At 33.4% G+C, this 19,097-nt stretch overlaps 1 long non-coding RNA gene across 1 annotated transcript; it reads left to right on the plus strand.

The window, feature by feature from the left end:
• Positions 1-5,748: 5,748 nt before the first annotated feature.
• Positions 5,749-8,478, plus strand: LOC141696818 (uncharacterized). The gene is made up of 4 exons (XR_012564499.1): positions 5,749-5,834; positions 6,023-6,108; positions 7,855-7,908; positions 8,016-8,478. It is a non-coding gene; the product is annotated as an uncharacterized LOC141696818 (long non-coding RNA).
• Positions 8,479-19,097: the final 10,619 nt, after the last annotated feature.

Here is a 19,097-nt window from a genome sequence, read left to right on the forward strand (position 1 = left end):
TGTGTGGTGATTGATGTGTGTTAATTATGAGAGAATGGGGCTGTGACTCCACATTTGTTGGAGCCACATCAAACTGAGTTTGAGAAGGCATAGATACAGATGGATGTATCTGTGCAGTGTGTGCACCCTGTGTAGAATATTGGGTTCTAGCCCTCTTTCTTCTAATAAAAGCTTTTGTTGGTGAGTGTTTGGCTTCTGTGTCCCTCCCTCATTTGTTCTGTGTTCCTGGTTGGGAACTATTTTCAATAGTTACATCCTTTTGGGAGAATGCAGCTAGGGATGTGCTAGTAACCTTTTCAACCACCACAGCTTTTTGAGAAACTGTGGCTTGGCTAGCTTGGGAAACACTTATCTCTCCTTCCTTATCCTGGGGGTTTCTTTGATGTTCACCCCTCCCCTCACCACTCACACCCTATTCACTCCCCTCAGGGTTAAGGGTAGGTGTTACAACTATTGTCTTTTGAGAAACAACAGAGGTGGTTTTCTTTGTCTTTGATTTTGAAAGTTTAGTTTTGGTGACCTTGGTAGGAATCTGTTGGGGCATTGTCACAGATTCTATGGGCACACTAGAAGATAAAGAAATAGAGGGGTTGGAAGAAGTAGGAGTTGTAGAAACAATTACCTCACTTACCTGAGGTGCATCCATGATTGGTAAATATACCAATGGTACACTGCTGTTGAGATCCATTTTCAATAAATCTGCAAGAACTCTTTTCTCTTGTGCCCAGCACTTGAGTTTATTATTCTCATTGGTTATGACCAAACCTTCAGCAACATGGTTAGCCAATAACATAACGAATCTAGCATAATAGATGTTATTAGGTCTATTAGCTTTGTTACCTAATCTAGTACCCAATTCTAGCATAACATAATTGCTAAAGTTAAAATACCTATCAGAAACAAGCATATAGAGCATATTAACAAGAGATGAAGTTATGGCATCAAAATTACTAATTTTCCCAGAGAAAATCTTGATAAAGGCATCCCCAAGAAAACTCCATTCTTTCCTAAGGCCTTTTCTTTTAATACTCCCTAAACTAGCAGAGTTAAGAGAATAACCTATGGAATCTAACATGCTGGATACATCATTATCAGTGTGTGGTGTCATGGCATTGTTCTCAGGCAATTTAAAACATGCTAGTAAATCATCACAGTTAACACAGTGATTTTTACCTTTGAGAGTGAAAGAGATGGTCATATCTATGGAGTTGAACTCAGCAGTTGTCCAAATCTCCTCAACTACTTCACAGTAAATCGTTGGGGCTTCCAGCATTGCATAGCTAAGTTTACAGTTTTTGATAAGTCCATCATTTTGTGATAATCTGAGTGGGCTTCATTCTTTGCTACCAAAGCTATGAAATTGTTCTTCTCATAGATGAACCCAGATTGAGACATAATTTTTACTACTGGTGCCATTGTTGTAAGTAGAAATTGCAGAGAATAACTTGAAGGTTTTGCAGAGAGTAAATGGTAAAAGCTTTGAAGTTTCAAGAAAGCGTAAAGTAAAAATAAAAAATCAGAAGGGCTTTTATACTTTCTCAAATTAAAAAGCATAAATAAAAGATTAAACAATAAATATATGTAAGTGAGTTTCAGCCGTTTAAGAATAAACTGTAAGTATTCTAAAAACTACCTTTAAAACAAATACATACAGCTGTATGTATGAGTATCAACGGTTAAGAAAATAGAATCAACGGCTGTAAGACACCTGAATCGACTGATGTGACATTTCAACGGATAAAGTAAATTGTCATCCGTTGAAAAGTACTACAGTTTTATCCGTTGACGGATAAAAATTCCAGAAATGTATATGTCTTTCAACGGATAATGAACATCCGTTGATGGAACAATTTTGACTTTCAATGGATAGGAAATACCCGTTGATGGAATAATCTGTGTTAAAAAGTCAAATTTGTTCTAGCAACTAATACATTTCAGGCTTCAATTCAAATTGCAATTAGGACATAAATTTTATGAGTAATTAAGCATACCTAGCTCACTTACCAATCTTGTGAATGTTGATTCATCAAGTGGCTTGGTAAATATGTCTGCAATTTGTTGTTCACTTGGAACAAAATGTAGTTCCACTGTACCATTCATGACATGCTCTCTGATGAAGTGGTACTTGATATCAATGTGCTTGGTCCTTGAGTGCTGCACAGGATTCTCTGTTATGGCTATGGCACTTGTGTTGTCACAAAAGATAGGAATTCTATCAACATGAAGTCCATAATCAAGGAGTTGATTCCTCATCCATAACACTTGAGAGCAGCAACTTCCAGCAGCAATGTATTCAGCCTCAGCTGTAAAAGTAGAGACTGAATTTTACTTTTTGCTAAACCATGATACAAGCTTGTTTCCCAGGAATTGGCAGGAGCCTGTTGTACTTTTCCTGTCTATTTTGCAACCTGCATAGTCTGCATCTGAATAACCAATTAGATCAAAGCCAGATTCTCTAGGATACCAAATACCTAAATTTGGTGTACCCTTGAGATATCTGAAAATCCTCTTGATAGCAATTAAGTGAGACTCCCTAGGATCAGCTTGAAATCTAGCACACAGACATGTAGCAAACATTATATCTGGTCTACTGGCAGTTAAATATAAAAGTGAACCAACCATGCCTCTATAACTTGTAATGTCCACAGACCTTTCAGTCTTATTCAATTCAAGTTTGGTGGCAGTGGCCATGGGAGTTTTTGCAGATGAACATTCCATTAAGTCAAACCTTTTTAGAAGATCATGAATATATTTAGTTTGACTAATGAAAATTCCATCACTAACTTGTTTAACTTGTAAACCAAGAAAATAGGTTAGTTCTCCCATCAGGCTCATTTCATACTTACTTTGCATTAGCTTAGCAAACTTTTTGCAAAGTTTATTATCTTTAGAACCAAATATTATGTCATCTACATAAATTTGAACAAGTATACTAGAGCCATTAACATTCCTAAAGAAGAGAGTTTTATCAACAGTACCTCTAGTGAAGTGATTCTCTAAAAGGAATTTTGATAGGGTTTCATACCAGGCTCTAGGTGCTTGCTTCAGTCCATAGAGTGCTTTCAACAGATAATACACATAGTCTGGAAAATTTGGATCTTCAAACCGTGGAGGTTGACTTACATAGACTTCTTCCTCTAATTTCCCATTTAGAAATGCACTCTTGATATCCGTTTGATAGACTTTGAAATTGGCATGGGCTGCATAGGCTAGAAAAATTCTGATGGCTTCAAGTCTTGCAACAGAAGCATATGTTTCATCAAAATCTATTCCCTCTTGTTGAGAATAGCCTTTAGCAACCAATCTGGCTTTATTCCTTATGACAATGCCATTTTCATCCATCTTGTTTCTGAATACCCATTTTGTGTCAGTAGGACTCTTGTTCTTTGGTTTGGGTACCAGCTTCCAAACTTTGTTTCTCTCAAATTGGTTCAGCTCTTCCTGCATAGCTAATATCCAATCTGGATCCAATAAAGCTTCTTCCACTTTCTTAGGTTCCTCCTTAGATAGAAAACTACTATACAGACATTCATCTTGAGTAGCTTTCATCCGTTGATGGCTTCATCCGTTGATATGTTAGCAGTTGAAGCTCTATCCGTTGAAGCTTTAGAGACATCCGTTGAAGCTTTCATCCGTTGATGGCTTTATCCGTTGATATGTTAGCAGTTGAAGCTCTATCCGTTGAAGCTTTAGAGACATCCGTTGAAGCTTTGTTTCTCATTCGTTGAAGGTCTTTAAGATATCCGTTGATACCACTTCATTTATACAAAATTACAAGGCATAAAATATTTACAATTGGCCTTCCTATTTGCATATCTTCTAGTAGTCAACATGACTTATATTTTCTCTCAACTTCTGAGAATTATATCATAAATACAGAGACTGAAATGTGCTACAACACTAGACTTATTTCTAAGTAAAGCTGCACTATCAACGGATAGCCAAAGTGGTCTTATCCGTTGAGGCTACAAACACTAAACTTCTACTTAAGTGTTTTGTTAAACATATCATCAAACTAATACATATATATTTCTAACAGTACATTCTTTCATGATATATATGATATGTATTTGCTTTGATTTTTCTTTCTCGAAATAATTCTTACTGGTCTCAATTTTCAAAATTTGCTTTATATTCATGGATGATAAGATCCCTGACCATATCTTTTGGAAAATAATTAAGTCCAATAAATTTTTACATGATATAATGTGATATAGTATGTATCTCTTTCCTGTTGGTTTAAGACATGTCATCGAATTCAAAGTGAAGAGCTGGATTACAATTCCATATGTGTTGGTTCTGCAGAGGTAATGCATTTCGTGATTTGTGAATAAATTTTTTAATTTATTTTTAAGTAATTTGATGCTTACAATTACTTAGCAAAATAAAACTGTCTCAAATTAACATAATGGCCAAACATAACTATCTGGATTATAGATTTTCCATTTTTCTAATGCTAAATATAATTTTAGAATCTATTGTTTCAAGCTAATGTACTCTAAGCTGTACTGATTTGAATATCAAAATGTATAAATTCTGCCATGCAATAGGGAGACGTTGTTAGTGTTCATCATACTGTCATATCATTGTATTGCGTGTCGCATGATAAAGCTAAATTTACAATGTATTTACAAACTATTTTAAATTTTATTAAATAGTTATTTGGATCTCATATTATTTTGTATACATGTATTGCTTGATGTAGGACACTATGAATTTTACAAATTGTCTTTACTAATTACATTCGTCAAACAAGACTGATATTGCAATGAGGTATCATTTCAAAAATCATGAATTTGATTTTAGCAAGGGTTTGGTTTTGGCACTTGATAAAACAATCGTTGTTTTCCAACAATTATTACTCTAGGGTGTTTTGGTTATAACTTATGCCCACTTTTTTATTGTTGGGGTGCACCATTACTTTGAATGGTGTTATGAGCAGGAAAGATTTTTCATTCTTTATCTCTTATAGGAGTATATCTCTATTTCTGCAATAATAGTGTAATCCATCAGACATCAATCATATATTTTGGCTCATGCCAACCTACACTGCAGTATTTTTAAATCTCTTAGAAAAATCCGATGTTGGTTCATAAATGACATTGACTTTATTTTTTCATGCAGCTGGTTGCTATATTTGATTGATGCTTTGGATGATTTGCAAGCCCTCAAACTAATAAATTGGATTTGAAGATTGACATTATAGAGTTTGTCATTGTCTTGCCTATATAATTTCATGTTGTTACATCACCGTATTTAATTTTTTGAACTATTTGATGCAGTATAAAGCAGAAAATGGAACTGATGCTCCCCTCTGTGCAAGTTGTGGTTGATGGCAATTAAATGTTAAGTAGTATGTGCGACCTCCAAGGTAGCACTTCTATATGTCTGGCTATATAATAGGCTGTTGGAGGTAATTATGGACTACCTCTTTATTATTGCTTTTAAACTCTAATGTACTTATTTGACTTATTATTGAATATAAACTCTGATGTACGTTGATTCTAAACTCTGATGTACATAATCGACTCATGGAGCTATTAGTAGCAGATTCTCCACTTTTAAACACTTATATAACTGACTCTTGGAGCCATTAGTATGATTATTTTATATGTACAATCTATATGCTATATTCAATATTTTGTCTCTTCCTCTATTTGGCTTCTAGAAACATGCATTCGTATTAGGCTTCTATTTATTTAAATAGTAACCGTATTTGTGCAGAATTGGGAAAAAACTTATGTGCACGAAATGCATTTATCAAGTATTTGTATAGTACCCTGCACCACATGCAAATCTCCATCTTAACCATTTAATGTACTCCATCCTACAAGGTATTTTCACATTCTTCTAAATTTATGTCTACATACATTTTCTTCTTGGCTTGCTCCTACGATCATCGGGTATATTAAGACTGCTATGACTTATTCTCGAATGCTTTAAAGGATTGTGGATGTTAGCCATATAAGTAGAGATTTGACATATTAAATATGAAATCCCTGAAAATCCCCATTTACTGCAGTTTCCAGATGGTGGAAGGTCTAGCTTGTATTACAACGGGAAGAACTACTGAAAGTTGTGAATTGTTAAAAAAAATTGGGCATCCAGGTACAGATTTTCTTTTTGCAGTTACTGCATGTTTGATTTATTTGTTACAATTTATGGTATATTTTATATATAGTATACTAGATTAAATAAGATTGCCCGTTCTATTATTTGTGTGTTTTACACGAATATTAACCGGTTTAGGAAGATAGATATCATAACTGTGGCATGGAAAATTACAAAGTTTTACATAGCATCGCCAATTTTACTATTAGTTTGCAAAATGGTGTTTAATTTTGCTTGGACTCGAAGCAGGACCTGACAGTGTCAACCATATTTCCTTGCTTATGTTTATATTATGGTTGATGGCAATTAACTCTTAAATATTATGTGCATCTAGAGTGTAAGACTTGTATATTTATACAAAGGATGATCTCGAGCTGTTGACGTAGTAATACTCACAATCTTTAATTTTATATTTTAGACTTCTCCTGATTTTGATTTCTTGGACTTTTTCATAATTTTAATCAAATCTAATTACAAGCTTGAGTCATTGTGATTATGTATGGATAATATAGGTTTTTCAGGGTATAAAATTCCTGATCTGGATTCGTAAGCTCTTCTGTAACATCTCTTTGCTAATTTACTTCATTTCATAACAACTGAGTAATGGTATTGAACTGTTTACCTTACCTTAAAGTTTTGATTGAAGTCAAGAAAGGATTATTACGCTCTGTAATGCAGCTGCTACTTCTTCCGAACAAATTTTTTTGGAACAATTACCTATTATGAAGAACAAACATCAAACATGCGAGAGTTCTGTCAAAATTAGAGTTAACGTATGTCAGGTCGCAAATGTGCCAAATGTTAATTTAGTAAAGGGATTCGAGGTTGTTGGGAACATAAAATCTGCTGTTGAAAATGTTTGCCCATGTGTTGTCTCGTGTGCTGAGTCTGCTGACTATCTAGCTCTGACCGCATGAGACTCGGTTAAAATTGTAAGTCTTTAGCATGTCTTATTTTATTGCAAATCTATTTTATTAATATCACTCTATGGTAGGTCTTAGATCATATTGTATGAGTGTTTATGTAATTCGAGCCCTTTGGCTAATCTTTGATGCTACCCTAATCCGACAAAATACAAGTGACAACAAAAAAATTGTAGATATCGGAAAACACAATTCATGAGTTGACTGGTTTTGACCTTATAGCATATAAATCGAAACCAAACTATCTGTATCTTTCTAATATAAAAATTTTGGTTCGAATATTAACTGAACTTTTTATACATGTAAGAATATTCAAAGCTAATTTACTATTGGCAGGCCTATAGATATAACTTTTAGAATTTAATTATTATTATGCTATGTTGATTGAAGACCCTGAATTATTGTTTATTAATCGAAGCGAAAGTTGGGAAGTATTCAACACCCCTAAAGTTGAGAGAATTTTGTTGAAATTTACCTCACTACTCCCAGAAATCTTCATCCCAATTTAACAGTACCTAAATTCATAAATATATGTTGTTAAAGGTAAAACTCAATATTTATTTAGCACTTAATACATTTCAACTCCATTGAAGTTGTCTATTAGAATAAACTCAAATCAAGATGAATAGCACTGCCATATAACTTGGTCGATCAGAGCATTGATCTATCTGGAGATATACGACATTATATGTTATTTTCACAATAATGTGACACTATATGTTATTTTCTATGTTGGATGCTTTGTAGTATCATGTTTGTTTTGCAGCTTCCTCATTTAAGGCCTGCATAATATTAAAGATCTAAATTTTCTACAAACCAGGACTATTAACTGTGCTAATGTGGGTGTCTTGCCTGGAGGGGCTACGACAGAGAGGTAGAATACTTTTATGCATTTGGATACACTTCATATAGTTTTAAATTTCTATATAAATATATTAGTTTTTCTATATAATTGTTCACTTTGCCTTGGTTGTCTACCAGGATCATTTGAGCTTTTTTGGTTGAGGAGCAAAGGATTGGGAAGAAAGTTTTAAAGATTCAAGAGTTAAAAGAAGTGTCTAGCAAAAAGCTAAGTGGCTGCACAACTTAATCTTAGAGTGTTTGTGTGCTTACGAGATTTTGGCATGCACATTCTACAAGTTGTGTTATTTTGTTATTTTTGTCCGACAAATATATAAAATTTAATGAGCAATTATTTTCTAAAGTTTTAAAATCAATGCCTAACAAGACAGTAGGCTGAATAGATCACTTTGATATGAGTAATTGCATTGCTTAATGTTTAATTGCTCTTGGCAATTGATCTCAATTTGATTGCTTTAACAATGTCGGCTTTCCAAAAAGTTGTAAATTTGTAGATCAAGACAAAAGCACGGTGAGGTTATCTGATGGCTAATATAGTCACTGTTCATATTGATTTTAGATTCATGTATTAGGAAAATGCATCACTCTCAAGATGACGGTTGGGTTTCATGTAACTGATTTATTTAGTACTTAGTTTAATACTTTGATTTTTCTGTTGTGTGACAGATTTTGGGCATTTGTGCAGGTATAGTCATTACTCATTGGTTAGCAGTTGATGATAATTATGCAAAATTGTTTGGCTGAAGCTATATTGGTGTTTACTTTGCTCAACTGGTTTACCTGGAATCTGGAGCTTGTATTTTTCACAATAATAATGTCTATACTATGTACTATATTTACTTAGCAGAGGTATTTTTTTGTGGCAAGCTAAGAAAGATCTCCCACAATTATAAACCTCTTAAGATTTTTGTTTTGCAAATTTTGGATGTAAGAGCAACCTCTTCAGTTCTTTTTCTTCGGCTAAATATATCAATGTATATTTACATGCCAACATGTTAAAATCGAAAACACTTATTTATTAGCTTTTTGCTATAAAGATACAAGAATTTTCATTCTTTATTATTAAAATAATAACCTTCTAACCCAAGTATGTGAGTATTTTAGCTTACATATTCAATAGATATTTTGGATTTACACAAGCAGGGGTTGTGGATGTGTATTGACATGCACTGCTAATTTATTTAGTTGTCTTTTTTAAAGCTGTGCTGCTTAAGTTCATATTCAAAGTGGTAGATAAATATGATTTATGTTTTCTTTCAAATTTTTAAAGGTGGAAGTAGAGAAGGATTTCTTTGCAGAGAAATTTATAATATTTTGTCTTACAGCTTCCGAGATACTTATTTTTATTTACATGAAAACTACCCTAAAATTTTCATACCATTACATTTTAGTATTATACATACAACTTCCCTCCGAAAATATTGTCCAATATCTCATTTTATAGAAATACTTGAGAGTGAAAACTCAAGCTTTTCAACTATTTTTTCGCAATTTTTTTTAACCGCGCGAAGCGCGGTTTGTTCACCTAGTTCTATTATAAAATCTTATCATAAATTATAAAATTTTATTTTTATAAATATAAAATTTGATACTAATCTAAAATAATAATTATATTTAAATTTCATAAAAAAATTAACAATTACAATTGGAAAAAATGATTTTAAATTTGAGTTTATAATGGAATGATTTTAAAAAAGTGATTCTACTTTGATTCTACTATAAACCCACTTTAAAATTTTTCATTAAATTTAAATGATTTTTTAAATAAAAAAATTGTTTAACTTCATCTTTTAACTTGGTAATTAAAATTTGTAACTATATATGATGAAAAATGAAATAGATTATATATTTTATATTTTTTAAATAATGATTCTTCATGATTCTTTATATAAGAAAGTTCTCCACCAAATGCTACCCTGTGTTATGTTGTGATACACTAAAATTACGAGCAAAATATATATGTACGTGAAAATCATATGTATATACATGTGTGCTGTATAAGGAAGCGCACACACACGTGCACACACACGTACACATATATAGGCTATTACTCAATGAAAAACCCTCTTATGGTGAATTGTGGAGAACCCTTAATTCTGTTATAGAATCTCATCATAAATTATAAAATTTTATTTCAAAAAATATAAAAATTCGATAATAATCTTGAATACTATTTATAGTTGAAAATAATAAAAAATTATTTAATTGAAAAAATAATTTTTAATTTGCTTCTACAGTGCAATAAATTTGAATAAATGTAATTCTACTGTGATTCTACTACAGAACCACTTTATACCTTTTCATTAAATTTTAAAAAAAATTTAAATAAAAAATTGTGTATGTTAGGAATATGTTGTAGGCTTGATGATATTATACCAAAACACCTTAGTAGATTTTAATTAAGTGAGTTTGTAGCTTTCAACAAATAATCTTACTTGTCACCCGTTGAAAGAGTAACTTATATTTAAATAAGTTTTTGTAGCACATTTCTGTATACTGTAATATCTTGAAGGATTAGTAGTTGTAGGATATTCTAAGTCATGTTGACTTTTAGTATGATATGCAAAATAGGTTGGCCAATTGTAAATATTATATGCCTTGCAATTTTGCCTAAGTAAAATTGAGTCAACTGCTATGAAAACACTTTGTACAGATGTCTCTACAAGACTTTGACGGATGACCCAAGTTCCTATCAACAGATGATCCAATAGAGTCTCAACGGATGATCTAACACAGTCTCAACGGATAACAAATTCAAATAGGAGTTGATAGTGACTTGATAGTCACATGGGTTGATTGTATACAAAAGGAATGTGGCAGCGTGTAATCAGGATTATGAAGATCAAGAAGCCTTTCCATTTGCTAACTTGAAGAAATACAAAGATGCTGGATGGAGAAATGAAGAAACATGTAATTAGACTTAGACATGTTTGTTTTATTAGTTTATCTTTTTCACATGTAACTTGGTAATATATAAACCAAGAGTTTCAAGTAGAAAAATATCAATTAAAAGAACTGAGAAATAGATAAGGCACAATCTGTTAAGAATTTCTAAGTTCTCTCTTTGTAAATTCACTTGTAAGCAGCTGTGTGCTTTTTGCATCACAGAGATCTTTTACATTTATATATATCTCTGATGGAAATAACAATCCACCAGAAAGTTTTTAAATATCTTTGTTTATTTACTTTTTTTGAATACTTGAATATTTCTTATCCGCACTTAGCATATTCATACACAGTTATATTTATATTTGCAAGAAATTTTAAAGATTGAAAAAAAACCAAGAATTACATTCAACCCCCCTTCTGTAATTCTACTTGTTAGATTGTTTGGGAATAACAATTGGTATCAGAGCAAGCTCTTGACTTACTAAGAGTTTAAAGATTAAAGAAACTAACAACATGAGCAAGAAGGATGTTGGAGTGAAGATCCCTTTCTTGTATAAAGACAACTATCACCATTGGAAGGTGAAAATTCACCTGCATCTTCTCTCTCAAGATAAAAGATATGTTGATTGTATTGAAAAAGGTCCTCATGTTCCTCGAAGAGATGCTACAAACACTGAAGGAGCTGTAGGAAATGAGAAAAGTATTCCAAAGCAACAATAAGAATGGACAGGTGAAGACATTGAGCAAGTGTACAAAGATAAAAAGGCTATGAACATTCTGTTCAATGGACTTGATGGAGATATGTTTGACAATGTCATCATTTATAAATCTGCTAAAGAAATTTGGGATACAATTCAAATAATATGTGATGGAACTGAACAAATAAGGGAAAACAAGATGCAACTTCTAATTCAGCAGTATGAGCACTTTCATTGTGAAGATGGTGAATCTCTAAGTGATATCTTTAGTAGATTTCAAAAACTAGTAAACACACTAAAGCTACATGGAAGAGTCTATCAGACAAAGGATTCTAACCTGAAATTTCTAAGATCTCTACCAAAAGAATGGAAGCGCATTACCGTCTCTCTTAGAAACTATCAGGATTACAAGAAATTTACTTTGGAGAGACTGTATGGAATTCTAAAAACGTATTAGCTTGAGTTGGAACGAGATGAGTAGATAGAGAAAGGAAGGAAGAAGGGAGGATCTATAGATTTGGTGGCTGAACAAGAGAGAGTGAAAGAGATGAAGGTTGAAGCTGTGAAATCTGCACCAAAATCTAGGGTTTGTGAAGGCAAAGGAAAAGGACTAGTGGCTGAGCATGAAGATCATCTAAGTCAAGATGAAATACAAAACATAGATGAACATCTAGCTTTCTTGTCAAGAAGGTTTGCCAAGCTCAAATTCAAAAAGAATTTTGGAGCAGCCAAGCCAAATAGAAATATGGTGGATAAGTCCAAATTCAAATGTTTCAAGTGTGGCCTGAGTGGTCACTTTGCAAATGAATACAGAAAGCCTAATCTTGAGAAAAAGAAGTTTGAGCAAGTTGACTATAAGAAGAAATACTTTGTATTGCTCAAGCAGAAAGAAATGGCTTTCTTGACTCAAGAAAATGACTGGGCAGCAGATGGGATGAAGAACCAAGCTATGTCAACCTAGGCCTGATGGCCAAATCAGATGAAGCAGAAGTCAGTTCTTCAAGCAATCAGGTAATCACTACTAATCTAGCACATCTTTCTAAAGATGAGTGTAATGATGCTATAAATGACATGTCAACAGAAGTATATCACTTGTGTGTTACACTTAAATCTCTCACTAAAGAAAACATAAAAATTAAGGAAAATAATGTGTTTTTATGTAAAAGAAATACTGTGTTAGAAACTCAATTTGTTGAGTTTGAGAAACTGAAGATAGAGTGTAGAATTGCTAAGGAGAAACTGACTGAATCCTTAAAGAAAGAGGAGATTTTAAGAAAGCAGCTTGAACGAGAGCAAGAGGTAATTAAAGCTTGGAAGTCATCAAGAGATGTACATACTCAAATTTCTAAAGTTCAAGGCATAAAATCTTTCTGTGAAGAAGCCTGGAAAAAGAACAAGGAGAAACTGGATCCTGGTTTGATAGAAGGACTTTCAACGGATGTGGATTCAACGGATAATGAAGATTATCTGTCGAATGATAAAAGAAATTATCCATCGAAAGACAAAGAATCACATTCATTGAATGAAAGAACCAATTAGCAAAGCTAAACTATCTAAACTCAATGAGAAATATGGATCAGTTTCCAAGAACTTTGTAATAGGTGAATCAAGCAAGTCAAGGAAAATAAAAGAGTTAATGTGGGGCATCTGTCAATGAAGCAACTGAGTGACATATTGGAGAAAATTGAGGTCAAGGCAGATTCCAAAAGGAAAAATAACAGGAATGGGAAAGTAGGAATTAACAAATATAACAACTACACACCTGATAAGTATGCACCAAGAAAAATCTGTGTTAAGTGTGGTAGTGTTAATCACTTATCTGTTAATTGCAAATATGTTATGCATGCACCCATGTATGCACCTCCCTCATTTCCTAACATGCCCACAATGCCTATGAATGTTATGCTTGCACAAAATTTGAATGCACAATTTGCTAATATGCCATTTCCATAAAATCCTTACTATGCTGCATTCAGTATGCCTCAAATGCCATTTAGCATGCCATATTGGAATAACATGTTTGTACATAATATGCCATTTCATGTTAACCAACCTGTGCATGATAATTCTGTAATAATGAATGATTTCCAAAGCCCTACTCAAATGACCAAGGTTGAAGTTCAATCACCTAAGTCAGATGAGGACAAGCCTAAGAAACCTAAAAAGAAGGCTAACAAGGAAGGACCCAAGGAAACTTGGGTATCAAAATTAACTTGATTTGGGCTCTGTTTGGGATGGCTGTTAAAAATTACTATGCTGTTAGAAAAAATGCTGTTGAAAAAGTGCTGTTGTAAAAACCAGATGACTGCTTGGTAATTTTTTTGATATGTATATGTTTTGATGCAAAAAATTAAAAATAATAATGCTTTTGGTAAGGTTTAATGATGAAATCAGCATCTGCTTCCCGCAAAAGCTGAAAAATAGCTTTTTCTAAAAGCATGGGGGGACTTACTTTTTTTAACAGCAGCTTTTAGGCCAAAAGCACTTTTCTGAAAAACAGCTTTTGAGTTTTACCAAATAGTTTTTTAACTGCTTTTCAGCGAAAAGCTGCTGTTACTGTTAGCAACCGCAACACCAAACACACCCTTGATTTTGATGTGTGCAGGGAAATAGAAAGAATCTTTGGTATCTGGATAGTGGTTGCTCAAGGCACATGACTGGAGATTTTACCGTGCTCACTGAGTTCAAGGAGAGAGTTGGCCCAAGTATTACTTTTTGAGATGACAATAAAGGGTATACTGTGGGATATGGCTTGATTTTTAAAGACAATATCATCATTGAAGAAGTTTCTCTAGTGGATGGACTTAAACACAATCTTTTGAGTGTCAACCAGCTTTGTGATAAGGGCAATTCAATAACATTCAATTCAGAAGCATGTGTTGTTATAAACAAAAGAAACAATAAAGTGGTTCTCACTGGAGTGAGAAAATGAAATGTGTATCTAGCTGACTTCAACTCATCAAATGCAAATTCTATTACTTGTCTTTTCAGCAAGCAATTCAAGATGAAAGTTGGTCGTGGCACAAGAAACTGTCCCATCTGAACTTCAAGACTATAAATGAATTGGTGAGGAAAGATCTTGTAAGAGGCATTCCTCAAGTTGAGTTCTCAAAGGATGGACTGTGTGATGCCTGTCAGAAAGGTAAACAAATCAAGGCATCATTCAAAAAGAAGCTTAAATCTACAATTGAAGAACCACAACAACTACTGCACATGGATTTATTTGGACTAGTCAATGTGTTTTCAATCTCAAAGAAAAGATACTTCCTAGTGATTGTTGATGATTTTTCAAAGTTCACTTGGACATATTTTCTCAAATCTAAGGATGAAGCTAGTGAAATCATTATCAATCATATATGGAAAGTCGACAATCATCCTGATCTCAAAGTTAGAAGAATCAGGAGTGACAATGGAACTGAGTTCAAGAATTCTGTTATGAGGTTATCTTGTGAAGAAAATGGAATCATGTATGGGTTTTTAGCAACAAGGACTCCACAACAAAATGGAGTGGTGGAAACAAAAAATATATCTCTTATTGAAGTTGCAAGGACAATGCTAGAAGAATCAAAGTTACCAACTTACTTTTAGGCAGAAGCTTTAAAACTGTATGTTACACTCAGAATATTTCTTTGGTCAACCAAGCAAAATGCATGACTCCTTATCAATTATTCAAGAACATGAAGCCAACACTTAACTTTCTTCTGCAAATGTTATATTCTAAGGAATCAAACTGAGCATAATGGAAAGTTTGACGCCACAATAGATGAAGATATTTTTGTTGGGTATGCAGTTGAAAAAGCATACAAAGTCTACAATCTAAGAACCAACATTGTTATGGAATCTGTACATGTTGTGTTTGATGATAAGAAGATTGAAGGACTAAAAGATGAAGGTTTTCATGAAAGCCTCAAATTTGATCTTGTTGTAGCAATGATCCCAGTCTTTGCATTCCAATATTATATCGTAGCTTTCCAAAAGTTAATGTAGGGAGTGGTTTTGTAAGGAGATCAGCCATATTATCACATGAACGAATTTGTTGCAAATCAATGTCACCATTTTTTATAGTTCACAGATGTAGAAGAATTTTGGTAATACATCTTTCGTTCGATCCCATTTGATATATTTCTCTTTTAATTGTTTGATGCAAGCTGAATTATCCTAAAACAAAACTGTAGGGCTGTCTGAAATACTTGATAATTTTCATGATTCTCGAATATGTTGAAGTACAGACCTTAACCAAATGCATTCCTTGATTACTTCATGAATTTCCAGTAACTCTGTGTGATTTGATGAAGTTGTTTCCGTAGTCTGTTTTGTATACTTCCAAGAGATAGCAATTTTATAATATGTTAATAGATAACATGTTTGTGATCGTCCAAAATAAGGATCTGACATGTACCCAGCATACGCATATCCAACTAGCTGCGATATTGAATTATTTCAAAAAGATAATCCAATATCAATTATCCCACGAAGATATCTAAATATATGTTTGATCTCATCCCGATGCCTTTTAGTTGGATGAGAACTAAATCTCGCCAACAGGTTCACTGCAAAGGCAATATTAGGTCTTGTGTTATTTACAAGATACATAAGAGCTTTAATGGCACTAAGATATGAAAATTCAGGCCCAAGTGCATCTTGTAGGTCGGAATGGATATTTTTCAACTTTGAGTGATCGAACAACCATTGGTGTCATGAATGGATGAGTTTTGTCAATGTAGATACGATCAAGAATCTTTTCTGTATAAGTGGACTGATGAACAAATATACCTGAAGATAAGTGCTCCACATGAATGCCTAAACAAAATCTTTTCTTAACAAGTTCTTTCATTTCAAACTGATTTTTCAAATAAGTAGCAGCGTTAGTAATATCCTTAAAATTACCTATAATCTTCAAATTATCCACATATAAAATAGTATTAACAAAATAAATTGATTACCTTTTGATAAATACATAAAGACACACATGATTATTAACAAACCCATTATTTAATAAATATTCATTAAGTGTGTTGTACCACATACGACTAGACTGTTTTAAGCCATACAATTATTGTTGTAATTTACCCGAGTAAAAATGTTAAGGCTTAGTTTCTTTTATCATTAATCCTTCAGGAATTTTCATATAAATATCATTATCAAGTGATTCATAAAGGTAGGCTATAACAACGTCCATGAAACGTGTTTCTAATTTTTCCATACAAACCATACCCATCAAAAAATGAGAAGTGATTACATCCATTACAAGAGAGTAAGTCTCCTGACAATCAAATCCATGCCTTTGAGAGAATCTTTGGGCCATCGGTCGGGCCTTATATCTCACAATTTCATTTCTCTCATTTTGTTAATGTACAAATGCCCATTTATTCCTGACGGGGATCAAATCAGCTGGTGTTTGAACTGTAGGTCCAAATACATTTATCTTGCGCGAGGATTACAATTCTTCATGTATTACAATTTTCTATTTTTTCCAATGATCTCTTTGTTGACACTCTTCCACACTTTGTTGTTCAGGCTCGGAGTTCGTAATAATATCACATGCCACGGAAAAAGTAAATACATCATCAACCTCAATACTTCCACGATTCAATAATTTCCTGTTATGTACATAAATCATTGAAATCTCATACTTCTCAAGTACCTTTGCTTCTATGGAAGCATGTGTAACTTATGGGGAAATATCCTCTTCTTGAGGCTATACCACTTCTAGTGGTTTTTTCATAGCCACCTCAAGGGCTTAGCCTCTTCTAGAGGTGATAACGCTTCTGGGATATTTAATTCCACTTCAGGGATTTGAACCTCTTTGGGAGATAATACCACTTCTATGGTATTTTCTGGAACACTTGCCACCTTAGGGGCATGTCCAATCAATTTTCATTTTAATGGTACAACATCTTTTACACCAAAATGTCTACCATATTTCTGGCGTAGTTTTGAATTACCAACCAATTTTTCAGAAATTGATTTATTAATAAGGGTTTCAACCCTTGCCGAAGCATTATTAGCAGGTATGTATGATTTTATAACATTTTCAGAATCATTAAAAGCATATGGCATTTGATTAACAATGTTTTACATGTGAATGATTCTCATAACTTCGGATTCACATTATTTTGCACGTGGATCCATAACACTTAATCTCGATACATTTCATGATAGTTCAAATTAGCTTATGTGTAACACCCCCAAATCCGGGGTCGGGGATCCAGGTTGTCATGAGTTCCATTTCCCTTATCAATACTTAATCTTAACAGTCAACCAACTACTGCGTACTGTGACCCCACAATATACACACACACCACAAGTTATAGTCTCAGAGATGAATACCAAAAATAACACAAGTCATTTTATTCCACAATTATAAACCTTTTCACCTTAAAAAGGGTTTCTGAATAATTTACATATTCTTTGCCATTATTACAATTCATAAATATACATAAGTCTGGTTCATCAATAGTTGAAAACCTAGCCTATTGGTAGCTCCTACCTCAGCTACGGCGGCATCAACGCTTCCAGAAAACTGCGGAACGTTTCCTAACCGCTTGCGAATTGGAAGCTTGGTCCTGTTCATCTTTTCTATCTGTTGTTGTGTGATGAAAGAAGAAAGCAAGGGTGAGCAACAAGCCCACAGAAATAATACGTATAATAATTAACAATATATGAGCATTCTCATAGTACTCATGAAAGTCTTGGTCAAGAAGAAATGAACCAAGTTGATATCTTAACGCGACCAAGTCGCAAAATATTCAGTATATAAGTATATATACTTTTTATAATCTTTGAAATCCTCTGACATGTATAATATACACAGAGTTCCAGTTTATAACTGTATAAAAATACCGTTGCAAGGTGATCTCATATATCTAACCTTGTCTCAACATTTTTCTGAAAATCTTTGACATGCATAAGATAATCATTTACTAGATATAAGTTCAAAAGATGAAGTTACAAGATACTCCAATATACTTATATTTTTTCCGGATACTACTTGAACTACCACCGTTCAAGGTATCATCAGTTTTAAAAGTTCATCACATAGATGAGACTACAAGAAAAGGTTTGAATATATTCAATCTTTGAAATATCATTCAAAAGAAATGAAGTTACGAGATACTTTATTTAGTCCTGATATATATATCCACATATATATCTCTTATACATTTCCTGGAAACCTCTGTTATGTAAAGTATGAACAGAGTTTGTAACATCCAATGAATTTTTGAAAGGAAAAGAATTTTGGCATAAACCCGATATCTTGCTGATCAGGCAAAGATACCAATAAGTAACCTTTTCTATAATAGATGGATGAATTCCTCGCCGGTCATCACCCTGGCCGCATTAGGACCTCGCGCTAGACCGTTACCCGGCCACTCACGCGTGGATGGACTGTCACCCAGCCTCTTAAACCTTCATAGACCGTACGCCGGCCTGTCGCTTATGCCGACTCAATTAGATGGACTTACTTCCCGAACATTGGGCAAATAATCAAATTATTTTCTCAAAACAGCAACCTTGTTGCGAATATAAAATACACCACAGAGCCGGATTCCTAAGATTTTTGAGCGAATATTCAAGTCTCCTTCGAAAGGAAGATCTTAAATCTGAAAATGAG

Source organism: Apium graveolens, chromosome 11 (genome assembly GCF_009905375.1).
Source record: "Apium graveolens cultivar Ventura chromosome 11, ASM990537v1, whole genome shotgun sequence".
Lineage (NCBI taxonomy): Eukaryota > Viridiplantae > Streptophyta > Magnoliopsida > Apiales > Apiaceae > Apium > Apium graveolens.